The 13766-nt window shown below is 37.7% G+C and overlaps 1 protein-coding gene across 1 annotated transcript in view; it reads right to left on the bottom strand.

Moving 5' to 3' along the window:
• The window catches only part of LOC133610297 (alpha-(1,3)-fucosyltransferase 7-like), a 37918-nt gene extending 29465 nt beyond the window's left edge, over positions 1-8453 (bottom strand). Inside the window, exon 1 of the mRNA XM_061966458.2 lies at positions 8275-8453. The gene's annotated coding sequence lies outside the window, so the exon portion shown is untranslated. The remainder of the gene's footprint in view (positions 1-8274) is intronic.
• Between the last annotated feature and the right edge of the window lie 5313 nt (positions 8454-13766).

The following is a 13766-nucleotide window of genomic DNA, read 5'->3' as shown; positions in this document are numbered from 1 at the left end:
CCAGTAATACCATGAATAAAAACCTTATTTACATAAATAGCAACCATTAAAACCATCAACAATGGACATTATCTACATAAATAACCAATAATACTATTAATAATAAACATTATTTATATAAATAACAACCATTAAAACCATGAATAAAAACAACATTTACATAAATAACAACCAATACCATGAATAATAAACATTATTTACACAAACAACAACCAGTAATAATATTGTAATAAACATTATTTACATAAATAACAACCATTAAAACCACAAATAAAAACAAACATTTACAAAAATATCAACTAATAATACTATAAATAATAAACATTATTTACATAAATAACAACCAGTATTACCATGAATAAAAACATTATTTACATAAAAAATAACCAGTAATACCATGAATAAAAACATTATTTACATAAACAACAACCAGTAATACCATGAATAAAAACATTTACATAAATAACAACCAATGATACCATAAATAATAAACAATATCTACACTAATAACAACCACAAATACTACTAATAATAAATATTATTTATATAAATAACAACCAGTAATACCATAAATAAAAAACATTTACATAAATAACAACCAGTAATACCATGAATAAAAACAACATTTACATAATTAAAAAAACAATAATACTATTGTAATAAACATAATTTACATAAAAAACAACCGATAAAATCATGAATAAAAACATTCACATAAATAACAACCATTAAAACCATCAATAATGAACATTATCTGCATAAATAACCAATAATACTATTAATAATAAACATTATTTATATAAATACCAACCATTAAAACCATTAATAAAAACAACATTTACATAAATAACAACCGATAATACCATGAATAATAAACATTATTTACACAAAAAACAACCAGTAATAATATTGTAATAAACATTATTTACATAAATAACAACCATTAAAACCACAAATAAAATGTTTTTAAAAAAATATATCAACTAATAATACTATAAATAATAAACATTATTTACATAAATAACAACCAGTAATACTATGTATAAAAAAAACATTATTTACATAAACAACAACCAATGATACCATAAATAATAAATTTGATTTACATAAATAACAACCAGAAATACCATGAATAAATACATTATTTACATAAATACTAACCAGTAATATCATGAATAAAAAGCAACATTATTTGCATAAATATTAAGTAGTAATAGCATAAATAAACTAAAATAAAACATTTGGGCATAAATAACAAGCAGTATTTGCAGTGCTTCAACTCGAGCTGTCAAATGATGAATTCTTTAACCAGATGAATGACACTTTTGATTAATGACAATTAATCACAGGAAATTACTTCCTTGCATAATCAACTTCATTTTGAAAGCATTTTGTACTTCCTTTTTTGATCAGAACCCTCCTGCATGTTTTGAATGCTGAAGGACGGAGTGATAAGTGAGCCCTGACACTTATCACATTTTATTCATCTCATAAATAAATCCGGAAAAAAAGAATGAATAAATAAAATAAAATAAAAAAATAAAATAAAATAAAATAAAATAAAATAAAATAAAAAAATCCAATTTCTCCTGGGAGATTAATAAATTACTTCTGATTTCTGAATATTGACGGTCAAAGTGCAAAACTTCAAAAAATCAGCAGGATTTCCTTGTTTCATTTCATTTTGCGTCTGAGCAAACGTTTTTGCCGGACCTCCAAACTAAAATGCTGCATCTAAAAGGTTTTGCACCATTTTTGATAAAAATCTAATCTCACTGCGCCAAAGACAAAAGTTCCTTTTCTGTGCCGGCTGAGATATTTTTGCACCGTCTTAAATCATAAAAGTGTCAGCCTGTTGCCAAATTCAATTTATTGTGTGAAATATGAAAACTTTTCAGCTGCAACCCTGACTACATCTCCACATTTTTTACCAAAATCTCACATTTCCTGGAATTTGACTCCCTTGTTCAAAATAAATGGACAGTTTAAAAAAAAAACTTTTGTCCAACATTCCTTTTATTTAGTCACCTTGGTAGAGATTAACATGCTGACTGTTAACTTAGTATGTTAGCATCTTAGCCATCTACCTTGATATAAACCTATTTAAAGTGGACTAAAATCACATTACAACGACCATAGCATATACCTTTCTAGGTGTTAGCATGGTAACAGTTCATGTGGAAAAAGAAGTGGAAGAAGAAGAAGTGGAAGAAGAAGAAGTGGAAAAAGCAGTGGAAGAAGAAGAAGTGGAAGAAGAAGAAGTGGAAGAAGAATAAGAAGTGGAAGAATAAGAAGTGGAAAAAAGCAGTGGAAGAAGAAGAAGTGGAAGAAGAAGAAGTGAAAGAGGAAGAAGTGGAAGAAGAAGAAGTGGAAGAAGAAGAAGTGGAAGAATAAGAAGTGGAAGAAGAAGAAGTGGAAGAAGAAGAAGTGGAAAAAGCAGTGGAAGAAGAAGAAGTGGAAGAAGAAGAAGTGGAAGAAGAATAAGAAGTGAAAGAGGAAGAAGTGGAAGAAGAAGAAGTGGAAGAAGAAGAAGTGGAAGAATAAGAAGTGGAAGAAGAAGAAGTGGAAGAAGAAGAAGTGGAAGAGGAAGAAGTGGAAGAAGAAGAAGTGGAAGAAGAATAAGTGGAAGAAGAAGAAGTGGAAGAAGAAGTGGAAGAGGAAGAAGTGGAAAAAGAAGAAGTGGAATAAGAAGAAGTGGAAGTGGAAGAAGAAGAAGTGGAAGAAGAAGAAGTGGAAGAATAAGTGGAAGAGGAAGAATAAGAAGTGGAAGTGGAAGAAGTGGAAGTGGAAGAAGAAGAAGTGGAAGAAGAAGTGGAAGACGTGGAAGAAGAAGTGGAAGAAGTGGAAGAAGTGGAAGAAGAAGAAGTGGAAGAGGAAGAAGAAGAAGTGGAAAAAGAAGTGGAATAAGAAGAAGAAGTGAAAGTGGAAGAAGAAGAAGTGGAAGAGGAAGAAGTGGAAGAGGAAGAAGTGGAAGAAGAAGAAGTGGAAGAAGAAGAGGTGGAAGAAGAAGAAGAAATGGAAGAAGAAGAAGAAGTGGAAGAAGAAGAAGTGGAAGAAGAAGTGGAAAAAGAAGTGGAAGAAGAAGAAGTGGAAGAAGAAGTGGAAAAAGAAGTGGAAGAAGAAGAAGTGGAAGAAGAAGTGGAAGAGGAAGAAGAAGAAGTGGAAGAAGAAGAAGTTGAAGTGGAAGAAGAAGATGTGGAAGAAGAAAAAGTGGAAGACGTGGAAGAAGAAGAAGTGGAAGAAGAAGAAGAAGAAGTGGAAGAAGAAGAAGTGGAAGAAGAAGTGGAAAAAGAAGTGGAAGAAGAAGAAGTGGAAGAAGAAGAAGTGGAAGAGGAAGAAGAAGTGGAAAAAGAAGTGGAATAAGAAGAATAAGTGAAAGTGGAAGAAGAAGAAGTGGAAGAGGAAGAAGAAGTGGAAGAAGAAGAAGAAGAAGTGGAAGGAGAAGAAGTGGAAAACGAAGAAGTGGAAGAAGAAGAAGAAGAAGAAGTGGAAGAAGAAGAAGTGGAAGAGGAAGAAGTGGAAGAAGAAGAAGTGGAAGAAGAAGAAGTGGAAGAAGAAGAAGAGGAAGAAGAAGAAGTGGAAGAAGAAGAAGTGGAAGAAGAAGAAGAGGAAGAAGAAGAAGTGGAAGAAGAAGAAGAAGAAGTGGAAAAAGAAGTGGACGAAGAAGTGGAAGAAGAAGAAGAGGAAGAAGAAGAAGTGGAAGAAGAAGTTGTGCACTGTTGTGTGTGCAGTTGTGCACTGAGCTCCAAGAGCCATAGATGTTATTGTAGCGTCTCGGAAGAGTTAGTGCTGCAAGGGCTTCTGCCTATTTGTTCTGTTGTGTTACGGTGCCGATGTTAAATGATAAATAAATGATGAATGGGTTGTACTTGTATAGCGCTTTTCTACCTTCAAGGTACTCAAAGCGCTTTGACACTACTTCCACATTTACCCATTCACACACACATTCACACACTGATGGAGGGAGCTGCCATGCAAGGCGCTAACCAGCACCCATCAGGAGCAAGGGTGAAGTGTCTTGCTCAGGACACAACGGACATGACGAGGTTGGTACTAGGTGGGGATTGAACCAGGGACCCTCGGGTCGCGCACGGTCATTCTTCCACTGCGCCACGCCGTCCCTCTTTTGTCCTGGAATTTTCGGAAAAACAGGAATTTGTCCGGAAAAAAAACAAAACGGTTGAAAAACTGCTTTCTGCTCCTTTTCTTTCATCATTTCCTTTTTTATTATGTTGTTTTCTTTTTATTGTTCTTCATTTGTTTGATTTTCATGAAATAAATAAATGAACTATTATAATAAATATGTCGTAATTTTTTATACTAGAATTAAGGGATGTCCGATAATGGCTTTTTGCCGATATCCGATATTCCGATATCGTCCAACTCTTTAATTACCGATACCGATATAAACCGATACCGATATCAATCGATACCGATATCAATCGATATTAACCGATACATACATTCGTGGAATTAACACATTATTATGCCTAATTTGGACAACCAGGTATGGTGAAGATAAGGTCTTTTTTTTTTTTTTTTTTTTAAAGATAAAATAAAATAAGATAAATACATTAAAAACATTTTCTTGAATAAAAAAGAAAGTAAAACAATACAAAAACTAGGGATGTCCGATAATGGCTTTTTGCCAATATCTGATATTCCGATATTGTTCAACTCTTTAATTACCGATACCGATATCAACCGATACCGAAACCAACCGATACCAATATCAACCGATACCGATATCAACCGATACCGATGTATACAGTCGTGGAATTAACACATTATTATGCCTAATTTGGACAACCAGGTATGGTGATGATAAGGTCCTTTTTTTTTTTAAATGATAAAATAAAATAAGATAAATACATTAAAAACATTTTCTTGAATAAAAAAAAAAGGAAAACAATATAAAAACTAGGGATGTCCGATAATGGCTTTTTGCCGATATCCGATATTCCGATATTGTCCAACTCTTTAATTACCGAAATCGATATGAACCTGTATATACAGTCGTGGAATTAACACATTATTATGCCTAATTTGGACAACCAGGTATGGTGAAGATAAGGTCCTTTAAAAAAAAAAAAATAATAAAATAAGATAAATAAATTAAAAACATTTTCTAAGTAAAACAATATAAAAACAGTTACATAGAAACTAATAATTAATTAAAATGAGTCAAATTAGGGGGAGGGAGGTTTTTTGGGTTGGTGCACTAATTGTAAGTGTATCTTGTGTTTTTTATGTTGATTTAATAATAAAACAACAACAACAACAAAAAACAACGATATCGATAATAAAGAAAACAATACCGATAATTTCCGATATTACATTTTAAAGCATTTATCGGCCGATAATATATTCTCTAACTAGAATACAAATCACAGTATTATAAAAGTAGTCATTATAAGTAGGGATGTCCGATAATGGCTTTTTGCCGATATCCGATATTCCGATATCGTCCAACTCTTTAATTACAGATACCGATATCAACCGATGCCGATATCAACCGATACCGATACTGTATATACAGTCGTGGAATTAACACATTATTATGCTTAATTTGGACAACCAGGTATGGTGAAGATAAGGTCCTTTTTAAAAAAATAAAATAACTAATTGTAAGTGTATCTTGTGTTTTTTATGTTGATTTAATAAAAAAACCTAAAAAAAAAAAAAAACGATACCGATAATAAAAAAAAACGATACCGATAATTTCCGATGTTACCATTTAACGCATTTATCTAATCTAATTTTTATATTGATTTAATAAAAAAAATAAATAAATAAAAAAAATTATACCGATAATAATAAAAAAACGATACCGATAATTTCCGATGTTACATTTTAACGCATTTATCTAATTATAAGTATAGTCAATTTTGTTCCTATACAGAGAACAATAAAATGGGGGAGGGAGGTTTTTTGAGTTAATGCACTAATTGTAAGTGTATCTTGTGTTTTTTGATGTTGATTTAATCAAAAAAAAAAAAAAAAATACAGATAATAAAAAACCGATACCGATAATTTCCGATATTACATTTTAAAGCATTTATCTTCCAATATTGGCACGCTGATATTATCGGACATCTCTAACTAGAATACAAATCACAGTATTATAAAAGTAGTCATTATAAGTAGGGATGTCCGATAATGGCTTTTTGCCGATATTCCGGTATAGTCCAACTTTTTAATTACCGATACCAATATCAACCGATACCGATATATACAGTCGTGGAATCAACACAATATTATGCTTAATTTGGACAACCAGGTGTGGTGAAGATAAGGTCCTTTTTAAAAATTAAAAATAAAAATAAGATAAGATAAATAAATTAAAAACATTTTCTAAGTAAAACAATATAAAAACAGTTACATAGAAACTAATAATTAATTAAAATGAGTCAAATTAGGGTGAGGGAGGTTTTTTGGGTTGGTGCACTAATTGTAAGTGTATCTTGTGTTTTTTATGTTGATTTAATAATAAAACAACAACAAAAAAAAACAACGATATCGATAATAAAAAAAACGATACCGATAATTTCCGATATTACATTTTAAAGCATTTATCGGCCGATAATATATTCTCTAACTAGAATACAATTCACAGTATTATAAAAGTAGTCATTATAAGTAGGGATGTCCGATAATGGCTTTTTGCCGATATCCGATATCCGATATTCCGATATCGTCCAACTCTTTAATTACAGATACCGATATCAACCGATACCGATATCAACCGATACCGATACTGTATATGCAGTAATGGAATTAACACATTATTATGCTTAATTTGGACAACCAGGTATGGTGAAGAGAAGGTCCTTTAAAAAAAAGAAAAAGATAAAATAAAATAAGATAAATACATTAAAAACATTTTCTTGAATAAAAAAGAAAATAAAACAATATAAAAACTAGGGATGTCCGATAATGGCTTTTTGCCAATATCTGATATTCCGATATTGTTCAACTCTTTAATTACCGATACCGATATCAACCGATACTGATATCAACCGATATATTCAGTCGTGGAATTAACACATTTTTATGCCTAATTTGGACAACCAGGTATGGTGAAGATAAGGTCCTTTTTAAAAATAATAAAAAAATAAAATAAGATACATAAATTAAAAACATTTTCTTGAATAAAAAGAAAGTAAAACAATATAAAAACAGTTACATAGAAACTAGTAATTAATGAAAATGAGTCAAATTAACTGTTAAAGGTTAGTACTATTAGTGGACCAGCAGCCCACACAATCATATGTGCTTAAGGACTGTATCCCTTGCAGACTGTATTGATATATATTGATATATAATGTAGGAACCACAATATTAATAACAAAAAGAAACAACCCTTTTGTGTGAAGGGAGGTTTTTTGGGTTGGTGCACTAATTGTAAGTGTATCTTGTGTTTTTTATGTTCATTTAAAAAAACAAAACAAAAAAAAACACACAAAAAAACGATACCGATAATAAAAAAACGATACCGATAATTTCCGATATTACATTTTAAAGCATTTATTGGCATCTCTAACTAGAATACAAATCACAATATTATAAAAGTAGTCACTAATGGTGAACTAATTGTAAGGGTATCTTGTGTTTTTTATGTTCATTTAATAAAAAAATAAAAAATAATAATAATTTTAAAAAACGATACCGATAATAATTTAAAAAAACGATACCGATAATTTCTGATATTACATTTTAACGCATTTATCTAATTATAAGTATAGTCAATTTTGTTCCTATACAGAGTACAAGAAAAAGTAGAGATTTTTGTAGAATGAAGTCCCCAAAAATGTTGTTGTTATAATTAATGGATATTTTTCTATGAAAAAAAAGTCAGAGGGTCTTGTGAAAAAGTTTTCGCTTTTGTTCAAGTTCATAATGAAGATCTCATTATACACAAAAAAAAATAGTAAAAGTCTTAATAGTATGAAGATCAAAATACTGTAAATAAAATGACGTGATTTTAAACAAATGTGAGAATGGTTAGAAACTCGCTCACCGTGAAGTCATAAAAGGACAAAACCCAAACAAGCTGTCATCAAAAAAAAAAAAGCAAATGTACATTTTCTGCCACTTGAGACTTCTCTAAAGAATCCTCCACAGGATGTGGTGACAGATCAATGCTGGCACCGGCACCCCAGCGCCGTTGCAGAGCGTTAGGAAACCGCAGAGGTCTCGACCCGGGCAACCTTCTGGCCCAGTTTGAGGCCCCCCCCCCCTTAAAAACAAATGGAAAGAAGCCCACGCACTGACCTGACGATGATGATGATGAGGAGGGTGATGAGGAGTGATGACGGCGCCTGCCTCCGTCCGCTGCTATCAGAACCTCCTGGAACACAAACCTAGCCCACTTCAGAGAAGGTGTGGTTCTTTCTGCCCTTTTTTGATCATCTCCTTCTTCTCTTTTGCTCTGACTTTGCACACCAGAAACCTGCTGTGCAGGAAGCGTGGAGGAACATCCTCGTGTTGAAATAGTCAAATGGGGAAATGGCAGCGTTTTCTGGCCACACTTTTTTTTTTTTTTTTTTTTTTTTCAGCTTTTGCGTAGTTTTTTTATCGGCTGGTCCAAACTGCAACTGTATTAGACAAAGTAAATATGCAGGAGGGAAAGGTCTCTCCCTCTGCTGGCACGAGGAGCAGATATTAGTTTAATCCCAGTAAAGCCTGAACACTTTGGAATGTGAGCGCCCTCTAGCTGTGTGTGTGGAGGTTGCAAACGGCACCTTCTACACCGCAGGTGTCAAACTCAAGGCCCGGGGGCCAGAGAAGTTCAAGTTAAAGTACCAAGGATTGTCACACACACACACACACACACACACACACACACACACACACACACACACACACACACACACACACACACACACGAGAAATTATCCTCGGTTCAGAGCCCACATAAGGGCAAGGAAAAACTCACAACCCAGTGTGACGTCAATATGAATGACTATGAGAAACCTTGGAGAGGACCGCAGATGTGGGTGACCCCCTCCCCCCACCCTTCCCGCCCTCTAGGGGAGACCGGATGCAATGGACGTCGAGTGGGTCTAGCATAATATTGTGAAAGTCCAGTCCATAGTGGATCTAACATAATAGTGAGAGTCCAGTCCATAGTGGATCTAACATAATAGTGAGAGTCCAGTCCATAGTAGATCTAACATAATAGTGTGAGAGTCCAGTCCATAGTGGATCTAACATAATAGTGTGAGAGTCCAGTCCATAGCGGATCTAACATAATATTGTGAAAGTCCAGTCCATAGTGGATCTAACATAATATTGTGAAAGTCCAGTCCATAGTGGATCTAACATAATAGTGAGAGCCCAGTCCATAGTGGATCTAACATAATAGTGAGAGTCCAGTCCATAGTGGATCTAACATAATAGTGAGAGCCCAGTCCATAGTGGATCTAACATAATAGTGAGAGTCCAGTCCATAGTAGATCTAACATAATAGTGAGAGTCCAGTCCATAGTGGATCTAACATAATAGTGAGAGTCCAGTCCATAGTTGATCTAGCATAATAGTGAGATTCCAGTCCATAGTGGATCTAACATAATAGTGAGAGTACAGTCCATAGTGGATCTAACATAATAGTGAAAGTCCAGTCCATAGTGGATCTAAAATAATAGTGTGAGAGTCCAGTCCATAGTGGATCTAACATAATAGTGAAAGTCCAGTCCATAGTGGATCTAACATAATAGTGAGAGTCCAGTCCATAGTGGATCTAACATAATAGTGAGAGGCCAGTCCATAGTGGATCTAACATAATAGTGAGAGTCCAGTCCATAGTGGATCTAACATAATAGTGTGAGTCCAGTCCATAGTGGATCTAACATAATATTGTGAAAGTCCAGTCCATAGTGGATCTAACATAATAGTGAGAGCCCATTCCATAGTGGATCTAACATAATAGTGAGAGTCCAGTCCATAGTGGATCTAACATAATAGTGAGAGTCCAGTCCATAGTTGATCTAGCATAATAGTGAGATTCCAGTCCATAGTGGATCTAACATAATAGTGAGAGTACAGTCCATAGTGGATCTAACATAATAGTGAAAGTCCAGTCCATAGTGGATCTAACATAATAGTGAGAGTCCAGTCCATAGTGGATCTAGCATAATAGTGAGAGTCCAGTCCATAGTGGATCTAACATAATATTGTGAAAGTCCAGTCCATAGTGGATCTAACATAATAGTAAGAGTCCAGTCCATAGTGGATCTAACATAATAGTGAGAGCCCAGTCCATAGTGGATCTAACATAATAGTGAGAGTCCAGTCCATAGTAGATCTAACATAATAGTGAGAGTCCAGTCCATAGTGGATCTAACATAATAGTGAGAGTCCAGTCCAAAGTGGATCTAGCATAATAGTGAGAGTCCAGTCCATAGTGGATCTAACATAATAGTGAGAGTCCAGTCCATAGTGGATCTAACATAATAGTGAGAGCCCAGTCCATAGTGGATCTAACATAATAGTGAGAGTCCAGTCCATAGTAGATCTAACATAATAGTGAGAGTCCAGTCCATAGTGGATCTAACATAATAGTGAGAGTCCAGTCCATAGTGGATCTAACATAATAGTGAGAGTCCAGTCCATAGTGGATCTAGCATAATAGTGAGAGTCTAGTCCATAGTGGATCTAACACAATAGTGAGAGTCCAGTCCATAGTGGATCTAACATAATAGTGAGAGTCCAGTCCATAGTGGATCTAGCATAATAGTGAGAGTCCAGTCCATAGTGGATCTAACACAATAGTGAGAGTCCAGTCCATAGTGGATCTAGCATAATAGTGAGAGTCCAGTCCATAGTGGATCTAACATAATAGTGAGAGTCCAGTCCATAGTGGATCTAACATAATAGTGAGAGTCCAGTCTATAGTGGATCTAACATAATAGTGTGAGAGTCCAGTCCATAGTGGATCTAACATAATATTGTGAGAGTCCAGTCCATAGTGGATCTAACATAATAGTGTGAGAGTCCAGTCCATAGTGGATCTAACATAATATTGTGAGAGTCCAGTCCATAGTGGATCTAACATAATAGTGAGAGTCCAGTCCATAGTGGATCTAACACAATAGTGAGAGTCCAGTCCATAGTGGATCTAACATAATAGTGAGAGTCCAGTCCATAGTGGATCTAACATAATAGTGAGAGTCCAGTCCATAGTGGATCTAACATAATAGTGAAAGTCCAGTCCATAGTGGATCTAACACAATAGTGAGAGTCCAGTCCATAGTGGATCTAACATAATAGTGAGAGTCCAGTCTATAGTGGATCTAACATAGTAGTGAGAGTCCAGTCCATAGTGGATCTAACATAATAGTGAGAGTCCAGTCCATAGTGGATCTAACATAATAGTGAGAGTCCAGTCCATAGTGGATCTAACATAATAATGAGAGTCAAGTCCATAGTGGATCTAACATAATAGTGAGAGTCCAGTCCATAGTGGGGCCAGCAGGTGACCATACCGAGCAAAGACGGGTCAGCAGCGCAGAGATGTCCCCCACCGATGCACAGGCGAGCGGTCCACCCCAGGTCCCGACTCTGGACAGCCAGCACTTCATCCATGGCCATCGAACCTGTGCCCCCCCTTCCACAAGAGAGAGGGGGGCAGAGGAGAAAAGAAAAGAAACGGCAGATCAACTGGTCTAAAAAGGGGGTCTATTTAAAGCATTGGTCTCAGACACTACTGTTTTGTATATTGTACAGGATTGCTTATTATTTTTATTGGATAGTAGTCTGTTTATTTCAATTCTTAGTTTTATCTTTGTTACTTCTTGTGTAATTTATTTTTATCCCATATTTGTTCCCACTACCGCACCTTAAATTGGAGTTCTATATAATATAATATAATGACAATTATATTATAATAACATAATGAGTAATGACAATTACTCCTCTCTGAGCTGCCACCTTAACGTGGTAGAGGAGTTTGCGTGTCCCAATGATCCTAGGAGCTATGTTGTCCGGGGGCTTCCATGCCCCCTGGTAGGGTCTCCCAAGACAAACAGGTCCTAGGTGAGGGATCAGACAAAGAGCAGCTCGAAGACTTCTATGGAAATGCAAGAACCGAGACTCAGATTTCCCTCGCCCGGACGCGGGTCACCGGGGCCCCCCTCCGGAGCCAGGCCCGGAGTTGGGGCACGATGGCGAGCGCCTGGTGGCCGGGCCTGTCCCCATGGGGCCCGGCCGGGCACAGCCCGAAGAGGCAACGTGGGTTCCCCCTCCAATGGGCTCACCACCCATAGCAGGGGCCATAGAGGTCGGGTGCAATGTGAGCTGGGCGGTAGCCGAAGGCAGGGCACTTGGCGGTCCGATCCTCGGCTACAGAAGCTAGCTCTTGGGACGTGGAACGTCACCTCGCTGGGGGGAAAGGAGCCTGAGCTAGTGCGCGAGGTAGAGAAGTTCCGGTTGTATATAGTCGGGCTCACCTCGACGCACAGCAAGGGCTCTGGAACCAGTTCTCTCGAGAGGGGCTGGACTCTCTTCCACTCTGGCGTTGCCAGCAGTGAGAGGCGACGGGCTGGGGTGGCAATTCTTGTTGCCCCCCGGCTCAGAGCCTGCATGTTGGAGTTCAACCCGGTGGACGAGAGGGTAGCTTCCCTCCGCCTTCGGGTGGGGGGACGGGTCCTGACTGTTGTTTGCGCTTACGCGCCAAACAGCAGCTCAGAGTACCCACCCTTTTTGGATTCACTCGAGGGAGTACTTGAGAGTGCTCCCCCGGGTGATTCCCTCGTTCTACTGGGGGACTTCAACGCTCATATTGGCAACGACAGTGAAACCTGGAGAGGCGTGATTGGGAAGAATGGCCGCCCGGATCTGAACCCAAGTGGTGTTTTGTTATTGGACTTTTGTGCCCGTCACGGATTGTCCATAACGAACACCATGTTCAAGCATAAGGGTGTCCATATGTGCACTTGGCACCAGGACACCCAAGGCCGCAGTTCTATGATCGACTTTGTAGTTGTGTCATCGGATTTGCGGCCTCATGTTTTGGACACTCAGGTGAAGAGAGGGGCGGAGCTTTCTACCGATCACCACCTGGTGGTGAGTTGGCTGCGATGGTGGGGGAGGATGCCGGACAGACCTGGCAGGCCCAAACGCATTGTGAGGGTTTGCTGGGAACGTCTGGCAGAGACTCCTGTCAGAGAGAGTTTCAATTCCCACCTCCGGAAGAACTTTGAACATGTCACCAGGGAGGTGCTGGACATTGAGTCCGAGTGGACCATGTTCCGCACCTCTATTGTCGAGGCGGCTGATTGGAGCTGTGGCCGCAAGGTAGTTGGTGCCTGTCGTGGCGGTAATCCTAGAACCCGTTGGTGGACACCGGCGGTGAGGGATGCCGTCAAGCTGAAGAAGGAGTCCTATCGGGTTCTTTTGGCTCATGGGACTCCTGAGGCAGCGGACAGGTACCGACAGGCCAAGCGGTGTGCGGCTTCAGCGGTCGCGGAGGCAAAAACTCGGACATGGGAGGAGTTCGGGGAAGCCATGGAAAACGACTTCCGGACGGCTTCGAAGCGATTCTGGACCACCATCCGCCGCCTCAGGAAGGGGAAGCAGTGCACTACCAACACCGTGTATGGTGCGGATGGTGTTCTGCTGACCTCGACTGCGGAAGTTGTGGATCGGTGGAGGTAATACTTCGAAGACCTCCTCAATCCCACCAACACGTCTTCCTATGAGGAAGCAGTGCCTGGGGAATCTGTGGTGGGCTCTCCTATTTCTGGGGCTGAGGTTGCTGAGGTAGT

The sequence above is a fragment of the Nerophis lumbriciformis genome, linkage group LG11 (genome assembly GCF_033978685.3).
Source record: "Nerophis lumbriciformis linkage group LG11, RoL_Nlum_v2.1, whole genome shotgun sequence".
Taxonomy (NCBI): Eukaryota; Metazoa; Chordata; class Actinopteri; order Syngnathiformes; family Syngnathidae; genus Nerophis; species Nerophis lumbriciformis.
This window is presented reverse-complemented; position numbering and strand designations above follow the sequence as displayed.